This window comes from Carlito syrichta, unplaced genomic scaffold, assembly GCF_000164805.1.
Source record: "Carlito syrichta isolate Samal-C Ts95f unplaced genomic scaffold, Tarsius_syrichta-2.0.1 Scaffold288395, whole genome shotgun sequence".
NCBI classification, from domain to species: Eukaryota; Metazoa; Chordata; class Mammalia; order Primates; family Tarsiidae; genus Carlito; species Carlito syrichta.
Window position 1 is genome coordinate 57,660 of NW_007232491.1, and position 9,323 is coordinate 66,982.

At 39.3% G+C, this 9,323-nt stretch overlaps 1 protein-coding gene across 1 annotated transcript in view; it reads left to right on the forward strand.

Annotated features, from left to right (window-relative positions):
- The window catches only part of FSIP1 (fibrous sheath interacting protein 1), a 225,019-nt gene that overhangs the window by 2,564 nt on the left and 213,132 nt on the right, over positions 1–9,323 (forward strand). Inside the window, exon 2 of the mRNA XM_021710300.1 lies at positions 5,843–5,845. The gene's annotated coding sequence lies outside the window, so the exon portion shown is untranslated. The remainder of the gene's footprint in view (positions 1–5,842; positions 5,846–9,323) is intronic.

Below are 9,323 nucleotides of genomic sequence, written 5' to 3' on the forward strand. Positions count from 1 at the left end.
TATTGTAGAGATGAGGTCTCGCCAAGTTGCCCGGGTGGGTCTCGAACCTGCGGGCTCAGGCAATTCACTCACCCTGGCCTCCCAAAGCGCTGGGATTACAGGCTGAGCCACGGAGCCTGGTCGCATTTTCTTTTTAAATTTTTTTGTTTTAAATATGTGGGGTACAATCTAGGGTTAGGTATATAAATGTTCATTATGCAGGTACCCTTGTTGACGAGGTGTGCCTCCCCCTTTCCCAGCAGATTCCCACTACTGCCAATTCTGCCCCTGCCCCCACCCCTGGCAATTTCCCACTATGCAGTAGCATTTTCTTATGTTGTTGCAACTTAGAAAATAAGTTCCCAAAGGAGACAATGCAACTTCTGAATAAATGTCACAAAGATGGGTTCCAAACAGAACTGGTGGATGGACGTCCCAAATCTCTTCTTGGAGCTACAGAAGGGAAGGGTGGAGTGCAGTCATCATACCTCATGTGAGAGGGTCAATAGCACAGCAGTTATGAGGTCTGATTGCCCATGTTCAAATCCTGGCCCTACCACTGGTTAGTCGCGTGACCTCGGGCTGGTGAAGTAACCTCCATGTACCTCAGTTCCCTCTCTGTAAAAGGGGGGATAATACTTGTGTCAGAAGCTTTGGTTGCTCCAACTCACAGTCTCTGACCTATCTGTGTCTGAAGGGACTGTTGCTGGCTGCATCATCTCACTTCCCTGTAAGACCTACCTTCTTTGCGTTCTGCCCTGGGAAAGTTTCCCATCTCCTTGGGTAACCTTGGACCCGTGGAGCATGGGAACCAGCGGATAAGTACCCCTTCTTCTTGTCCTACTGGACCATGGCGGGAGGCAGCTGTCCAAGTCTCGTGAAGAATTAAGTTCCTGGGGCCCATGGTGGTGCCTAAATAATGCATCCTTATGTCGTCTCTACTTTTTCCTCTGTTTCGATTTTCTGCAGCCCTCACTCATGCCCTCAAGGATCACTTTGAAAATATACTACGGACACAAAGCCCTTGTCTCAAGTTCTGTTTTCAGGGCAATTCAAGTGAGACAACAATATACCTCATAGGGCACACCTGAGGATTAAATGAAATTATCTGTTTAACACAATGCTGGGCACAGAGTATAGCTATATCAACGGTCGCATTTACACACGACATTAAAAAAAAGTGATCAGGGAGCTTATTTGGAATGTTCTTAGAAAACTGTATTACTGGTCTTTTCACCAGTTATTCCAACAGTCATTAACGCTCTTAATAATGATACTTTGGGGTAGTGCATCATGCCACAGCATTATTTGGACATTGAAGATGCATAAGCCAGAGTATTTATTAACTAGTTAAACTGTTAGCTGTTAAAAGAGTGTTCACCTTTGCTGCAAGCCTGTAAGTCATCTGAATATGAATGCACTCAATTTACTGTATCAATGATATAAGAACAAGGTAGAGTGTTTAGAGTATCTAAGGGCAGACATACAAATCCAAAGTAGCCTCATTCATAGAAAAGGAACTGAAAGTCAATCACTTAGTGAACAAAACGAACATCTGGAGTGCAAGGATTCATCTGGAGAGAAAAGCCACTGTTCCATTCTGGCTCAGTAATGCAGAGCCTTTGGCAGACCAGCACCTGGGGTGGGGTGGCTGTGTGCACACACAGCTCCCGCCTCACATCAGATCTGAGGTGCTCAAGGAAAAAAAGCTTATTTTGGGTTGAATTTAGGTAGAGAGGAAGGATTGAAGCTTTCATAGTGTAGTCTACCGGTGTCTCAACATACAGTGTAAATAATACTGTAACAAAGTGATTAAATTCCCCCAAGTACTCATAAAAAATTAGCTTTACATCACAACTAATGTGCCATATTAGAATTCTATGACCAAAAGAAAAATGAGTCAAGGTAAATGAGCTGGGACTATGTGAATAAAACAGGAATTGAAATTAGTACCAATGCCCAGGGCCGTATCAAAAGACTTTTTGTGTGAGACTTTTAAAATAAGCTGAACCGAGCTTAGAGTCTCCATATGTAAGGTTTCAGAAGATATAATCGTGCCCTTTCTCTTAGCCTCGGATTCAACCAGTGTTTTTCCGCATTTGTGCCAAGGGGATAAGTTAGCTAATCAGCAGAATAAAGGGCTGGAAACCTTTATAGAAATGAAACTGTGATCTCCAGCATTGTTATACATGAACCTCAGTGATACCTGGGGACTCAGCAACCTCTTGCTGCCAAATTTAAATGAATGAATAAATAAGAGGAACAGCAGTGGCGAGATCTCTGTCGTGTATGAGTGGTGAAAGGTTTGCTGTCAGTGGAGTTATTGCTGATTCTTACCGATTTCCTTGGAATGACTCCTGCAGAGTTAAAGACATCAAATGCAAGGTTTTTGATCCACCTTCTTCAAACACCCAAGCCTCCCTTCAATTCACTAAAGGTAGTGTGAGTTCCAAACTGGAAGGGAAACTCAATACTGAGAAACACGGTTCCAGGTATGTGTGCTGAGTATGAAGAATAATTCATTTTCAGCCGTATTGATCAGAATTTAGTGATCAAATGTTTCTTCCTCCCCTTAAGTTTTTTTTCTATATGCTTATTCATTACAGCCCATTTGTAAACTGTAATATATACATGAAGGAGTTACTAGAAAGAACATATGGTGTATCTTCTAAGGTGACAGATGAGAATATATAAAACACTTGTGGGATAATGCTTTGGAAATAGTAACCATATTCCCAATGTGTCTAATTTCTCTTTTCCCCTTTGGATGGCTCTTTACCTTCCCATGCATTGCCTTGGGGGAGGGGACAAGGCAATCATTGCCTCAAGAAAAAGCAAATCGCTTTTGAGTCTTTTCCTAATTTTTGTATATCAAAACCTAGGTCTTAAGAGAACAGAGTGGACTCTTGGGTTAACCCAGTGAAGTTTTGGTAATGATTGTCAAGAAATAGGGGATGCTCCAGGTATCTGTTGGGTAAAGCCAGGGGTACTACTAAATATCCTATAATGTACAGGACAACCCCCAGCAACAATTAATGATCTGGTCCAAAATATCAGTAGTGCTAAGGTTGAAACGCCAGGTTAACCAAAGGTTTGAGGTCGTTTGAGAAGGATGAGTCTATTTCCCCAACTACTCCCCTATCCCCTGTGTAAACCCTGGCTATTTATAGAGAGAAAACAGAAGAAATTTAGAGAGTTGTTTAGGTGTAAGACATCTGCTCGGTGGAAAATGAAAGACTGGCCTTCTTTTCCTCAGCTGGATATCTGCTTAAGGGATGAACTTGTTGACCTGCCCTCTGTGAGTGTTGAGGTCTGAGAAAGGATGGTTGTGATGACAGGGCAAAGAGAGGAGGCATCCTGCACACCTATTATGTAGCATGGTGACAGAGGATGGTTTCCCCAAATGTCAAGTAGACACCACAGAAACTTGACTTGAAAGCTGGCCCCTCTGGTCAGTCTGGGGGAAGGGCGGGGGGGGATACTGATGGGAGTTGAAATTGATCAGACCAGCATCACATCTAGCACCAGAGACATGTAGAGTGAGGGCCACATCCCGGGTCTCTGGAGATTGCCCACAAGCACTCAAGGCGAGGGTAATGGCTATGCCTGTCAAGGAGAAGATATTTCCTCTTTTCTCCCATATTGCCTCTTAACTCCATGGAAGTGTAGGGAGATCTGCCAGAGGGAACAGTGAGCTATAGGTGGAGATGATTCTTGTCTTCTTATGGTGAATTCCTTGTGCTACAGGTCAAGCCTGAGTTGGGAGACAAGAAGGGCATTAAGTTAGGCATCATAGTGAAGTTATAAATTTGACTAGACTCTTTGCTATCTGAAAGTGACTAGAGAGTGATAGGATCTGCGTGGGTTACAGTCTAAGAACAAGAAAGGAAGTTTCCATGGATTGATTATCCCTTCTAAGTTTGGACTCTACAGTGAATCATGATGACATGGCGGAGAGCCAGCCTTGGAGTGAAGGTGATAGAGAGGACAGCAGGGTAGAGAGACAGTGTGACATGGACTTGATGATGTCAGCGAGCTACTAAGTCATGTGTTCTCACCTCTGAACTTCCAGTGATGTGAGATAATAAATTCTGTGTTGTGCACATTAGTTAGAGTTGGAGTTTTGTGATTTTTCTGCCGAAAGTACCCTCATGATACTTGATACATGAGCTAATGCGTCATTTGCAAAGAATAACACATTGAAAATTGCCTTATTTGGGGCTATAGTCTCAGCAAAATAAAATAATCTTCTCAGATAAATCCATTGTTTTCTTGTCTGGGATCCACCTCTTTATGCTGTATATTATGTATATTAACTTAATGAAGAAAACCCCTCCAAGGAACCACAGGATTCCTTTGACTGATTGATTATACATATCTAATTTTATTCCCTCTTGAAATCCCAATAAAGTTCCTTTAAGGGGTTAAAAATAAAAGTCATAAATCCAGGGGAAAGCACAGAATAGGAGAGAAGACAAATCACCCTCTGATTTCAGGTGGGTCTACTTCAGCAACAAGTTTTCAAAGACAGAAAGCAGATGAATAGTGGTAACTGACTTGGCAGCAGACTTAAGACATGCCTGAGAGTTTTCTCTCTCTCTCTCTTTTTTTTGTCCTTTGGATATTAGTTTTTAAGGGCATAAAATATTTTATTCTATCTCTCTGAGGATATTAAGGATAATTTATTTTCTGTGGGTTTGTCTTAGTGTGTACTTGTATGCTAGAGGTTTTTTCTGACAATGGTCATTCTTGATTAAAGTATTGGCAGTTCCAGGTACCTTTGAAATGGGAGATAAGATGGGGAAGGTTGACGGTTATTTGAGAAGTTAACTGTTAACTAGTTTCAGCTAGATCTGTTTTCTTATTCCACACTGCTGGGCCAGCTGCCCCTCCTCAATACAGATTCCCCGCCACCCTGTACTCCCTAGTCCTCTTCCTACCCTCCATCCCAGAACCCTGGCAGTTCGGGTTAGGGTTAGGGTTAGGGTTTACCCTCTAAGGAGGAAATTGGAAGCATCTTTTAACTACAGATCAACACGTTCTCTCTAACCCCCTGCTCTTAAATATGCACACACAGCCATCTGAGGAAAGTGTCTACAAAAATGGCAGATACCAAAACAAACACACAAGCAAAAAGAAACTTGGAGGGAAAAAGAGGATATACAAGAAGAATAAAGTTTAAAAAAAAAAAAACCCTACCCTTAATATCTGCAGAGAGATATTAAAAGATATTGCATACTCTTAAAAGGAAGAGTCAGAGGACAGAAGAAGATAGAATAAACAAAAAATCCAATAGAAATTGAGTTGAGAAACTATCTGAGAAATATTGCAAAAAGATAAAGAGAAGGAGAAAAATATAAAGGGTAAAAAAATTAGAGGTGGAGTGAAAGAGGCCCAATATGCAAATAATAGGCATTCCAGAAAGAGGGAAGTGACAAGTGGAGAAAAGGAAACCATCAATGAAATAATTCAAGAAACTATCTTAGGACTGAAGAATACTATTTTTCATACTGAAAGGGACCACTGCATATCAACAGAATAGACAAAAATAGGCCCATATTGTAAAATTTCAAAACACCAAGGATAAAGAGAAGATTCTACAAACTTTCAGAGAGAAGAAACTGATCATGGACTAAGGAATCAGAATGGCCTGGAATTTCTCAACAACCCTAGCGGTTGTAAATAATAGAACTATTTGAAGAAAAATTATTCCCAATTCAGATTCTATACCCAGCCAAACTTAAATGTGAAGGTAGATTAAAAATATATTGGAGCAATGTGACTTGGGGGGTAGATGTTTGCTACCCTTGTGTTGTCTTTTTAACCTGATGATGTTACTGGATGTTGTATCTATCACAAAGAGGATGTAAAAGGGAAGATGCAAAGTCCAAGAAACAGAAAACGAACTCAGACACTCCTAGGATACTCTATATACTCTATATGTTGATAATATTTAGAATTTGGTGGATCCTAGCCTAGTCATATACCACCTCTGTAATTTAATATAAAGAAATTGAGGCCCAGGAGATTAAGTGCTTTGTCCAAGGGTAGGAGGAAATCCCAGAATGATGTGCAGTAGGCCTAAAGGTTTACCAGTCCAGAGAGAGGTAGGATGGGATTCTTTCAGAGGGATGTCTTCAAGAAGAGAGTGTAACTGAGAGGATTACGTAACTGAGAGGGATGTCTTCAAGAAGAGAGTGTAACAGAGAGGCTTCTGGGAGGTTTGGAAGAATTAGTGATGGGTACAAGGAGGACTAAGTAAGTAAAAGAAACAATAAGGCAATTATTAACTCCAGGAAAAGTAAAAGATAAGAAAGGAAATATGATCAATAGACTATAATTCTTAATAGTGAATAATATTTGCATGGGCATATTAATATAAACACTGAATGTTTATGTTATAATATAAACATAATAATATTGGGAGAGTGGAGAAGGAGAAATGGAGATGATTGTGTAAAAGAGTGATATCCTTATCTACCATAGGGACGCAGTCAAATTATGTCCAGAATGCATGATGCAAAAGAGAGTAGAATATGTGAACTATTTAGAAATATGAAGATATGCAATACATGTCAGAAAGGACAACTGAAATTATTGCAGGGGACAGTTTTTGTTTGTTTTGTTTTAAGCCTTTTAGTTAAAAGCAATCTACATGTATTATTTTGATAAAAATACAAACTAACTATAAAATTCTTCTGAATTTTGTAATGCACCATCATACTAAGCAAAAGAAAAAGGAAGAAACCATATATCACTAAAGAGAATTGAGAAAACAAGCAATTTAGGCTGTCAGGGTCAGAGTAACTAATGGCTTTTACTGATATGCTCAAATCATGTCAATTTACACAGATAATGCCTTTGGCTTTGCTGTATAAACCAGGCAATCATAGGCTACTCTGAATTCTAATTTTTCCCTAAATCGTCTCAATAACTAAGACCTCTTCTTTCCTCATCTATGTATTTATTATAGCACTTTAAAGAATTATTGCTACTTTGTCATAGTAGATTTAATTTAAGTCAGGCTGGTTTGCTTTAGAAATTAATTTAGAACCCACATAACCTTTCTTATTAATAAGTATAAAAATATTGATTTTAATGAGTCAAAGCATCCTAGGATTTGTTTGTTTATTTATAATTTATGCTCTCAATTACTTTTAACAAATCTAAAATAAATTTTATATAAGTACCTTTGCACTGACCACTTCAAGTCATTAGAATATTACTTAGAACTTCTTAATTAATTTTAATTTATAATACTCTTTCTCATAAGGTTTACTCCGTTGGTAGCATTTGGCTTCTTACTGTCTGCTTTTTATTTAGATATGATGTTTCACTGGAGGATATTAAAGCACAGTCCACAGGCTTTCTGTAGGAAATGATATAATCTCTTTTTCACAGATGGGGAATCTGGAGGCACAGATGGCCATGCCATTAGCCCTAAGAGATGAAGCCAGTTAGAGACAGAGCTAAAAACAGTACAGAAGGCATTAAAGCCGGATTCTTCCACTGCACTCTCTGATGTACTGATGATCATTATCATCTATCATTATCATGACTAATTTTTGAATACTCACTTGGCACATATTATTAAACTGTACTGGGAACTAGATTAAAATCCTCGATGCCTGGCAGCTGTTTTTCTCAGTGCTGTTTTCCAAACGTACTTCTCCCTCATGCTTTCCCCTGTTTGGTTGTAGAGGCATTCTGTTTAGAATAAATGTTAAGAAACTCTCAAAGGAATGCCAAGGTTGAAATCACTCTGCTGAGAGTAACCACCGGCATCGTCTTATGCCTTGTGTCCTTATGCCTTGTGTTGATTCTGCACTGAGCTTACTCTTTGAATTTGAGTCATTGCCGTCAAATCACTCTCACCCACTCCTGAGGGATGGTTGATACTCTTCTCTGCAAATATATGAATAATTAACAAGATTCACTTATTCACCACAGTAAATATTATTGCATTTAATACATGCTATCATGATGGGATATTCAGTGCTCAGGATATGGTTCCTGCTCTCTAGACAACTTAGGGAAGAAAATTAAAGAGAGAATTAAATAATCAAGTGCTGACAAGAAGTGCAGAAGGAAAGTGAAAATTGTGTCATTGAGAGTGTGCCTACTCTTCAACGATTTTGTTTAATGGATGGCAAATTTATCTTTAAATTCAGGACATGTATTGCTTCATAAAGTGCCCTTTTATTCTATATAGTGATAATATTTAGAATTTGGAGGACTTTAGCCTAGTCATATACCACTCCTATAATTTAATATAAAGAAACTGAGGACCAAAAGATTAAGTACTTTGTCTAAGACCATTGATCAGAACTCATGATTTTGAAGAAATGCCTAATCCATAGGGAAAAATAGGGGACAAGAAACTAATACTTTCAAATGCCTTTTATCATAATGAAATTTATTATTATTATTATTATTATTATTATTATTATTTTGAGTGGGAGTCTCACTCTGTCGCCTAGACTGGAGTGCAGTGGCCGCTCCCGGCCACCACAGCCTCGACCTGCTGGGCTCTGGCGATCCTTCCACCTCAGCCTTCCAAGTAGCTGGAACTACAGGCACGCCCGGCTGATTTTTTGGTTTATTGTAGAGATGAGGTCTCACCAAGTTGCCCAGGTGGGTCTCGAGCCCGCGGGCTCAGGCAATTCACTCACCTCAGCCTCCCAAGGCACGGGATTACAGGCTGAGCCACTGAGCCCGGCTTGAAATTTAAATAATTCAGTAGATAGTAAGTTCAGAAGATAAAGGAATATTTCCTTAACTGAGGTCCTGTATTATTCCCTCCTAACTACTAGGAAGGGTTAGGTACCTATTACATAAATCCCCCTAACTCTTGACACTATTTCAGATGAGTAGAAATGAGGAGTTGGAGAATATTCAGGTGACCATCTAGCTCCTACCCCTGTCAGAATCTCTAAGCAACTAGCCATGATTAGAGAAATGCTTAAAAGTTCACTTGTGCACAAATAGCTTGCTAGAGGATTTGACTCAGAAAAAGAGACCAATGAATAACAGACAAACAAATGCATGAATGCAAATGTGTTACCTGAACAAATTCTCATAAATTTGGATCAAGTAGTGATCTCTAGATTCATAACAAAAAATAGTTGACAATTTTCACAAAAATACTGTCATCTGTAGTTAGTTATATGAGATAAATGAACATTTAATGTTTAACAGATGTGAATTGAACCTGTCCATTCACCTTCTTTTTTTCTTTGTCCAGCATGGATTGAATGGTTGTTTTACTGGAAATAGATGTATGAATTGTTTTTGTTTTTGTTTTTTTTTTGAGTTGGAGTCTCACTCTGTCGCCCAGACTGGAG